The sequence below is a fragment of the Neomonachus schauinslandi genome, chromosome 3 (assembly GCF_002201575.2).
Source record: "Neomonachus schauinslandi chromosome 3, ASM220157v2, whole genome shotgun sequence".
Lineage (NCBI taxonomy): Eukaryota > Metazoa > Chordata > Mammalia > Carnivora > Phocidae > Neomonachus > Neomonachus schauinslandi.
This window is the reverse complement of record NC_058405.1, coordinates 110,957,139-110,958,211: the sequence shown is the minus strand read 5'-3', so window position 1 is coordinate 110,958,211 and position 1,073 is coordinate 110,957,139. Positions and strand designations below refer to the sequence as shown.

Below are 1,073 nucleotides of genomic sequence, written 5' to 3'. Positions count from 1 at the left end.
CCGATGTCGGGCTCGATCTCAGGACCCTGGGATCATGACCTGAGCCGAAGGCAGACGCTTAACGTCTGAGCCACCCAGGTGCCCGGAATTCTTCAAATATATTTTAACAGAGTGAATATTTTTATTAAGTTCATGTAATAAAACTTGATGCACCTCATACTCAAAGACGTTTTCCATCTTTCACTGACATAATTTTGGTCCTAGGATATCAATATATAGCAAAGTGGATATGTTTATTCATTTATAGAAAGGAATTTGGTAAGAAATTATTATTATTTTCTTCTGTTAAAATTTGTTGTAAAGACCACATTCCTTATTTGAAGCCTAGATTCTAACTTCAGGGTTTCTTTATGATGCTGACTCTAGTGAATACAGTACTATATGTATTAATTAAGTTTCTTAGAATTATAAGTAACTGGATACACAACTGAAAACAAACAAACAAAAAACCCCACAATTGTAGCTAACTTTTAGAATGCAAGAAGTATGTGAAAAACCCAAGAATCCAGATCCAGGAACCTCAGCTAGAGGTTTTCACAGACATTCTGTTTAAAATATTGTAATAAAATTGACACAGTTTTAAAGATTTTTAGAAATTTGACCCCTGAGTTACAAATGCCCAATTTCTAATGACACAGAGATTAGCTTGGCCCCTGCAGAAGAGTGACCTGCCAATTGATGAAATGTTCCATATTTTTCTGAGATGATAGGCTTTCTACTGCCACCTGCAAGCAGCGGGATTCTGAGGTTATGAGAAGCAGAAAAATACAAATAATAAGAAGAAGGGACCCAAGTAGCTTGTGGCTTTCTGTCCAACCCTCTTGCCCTTAGCCTGTGTCACACCATGCTGGTGTGTCATCCTGTAGTACTCACAATGACATCCTTTTTCTCTGAGTCTCAGTGTTACCTTCTCCTCAGAAAGCCTCTCCTTCTGGGTCACTCCTGGGAGTTAGGGGGTTCCCCTTCCCAGTGTTTTGTAGTCCTGTGGGGCTCACCTCAAAGTATTAAAAGTAGCTTTGTAATAAATAAACAAAAACACACAAATTTCCAATTTCTGAGGAAAAAAGTCTGAT

At 38.0% G+C, this 1,073-nt stretch overlaps 1 pseudogene; it reads left to right on the top strand.

The window, feature by feature from the left end:
- The first annotated feature begins 597 nt into the window (after positions 1–597).
- Positions 598–698, top strand: LOC123324451 (annotated as a pseudogene).
- Positions 699–1,073: the final 375 nt, after the last annotated feature.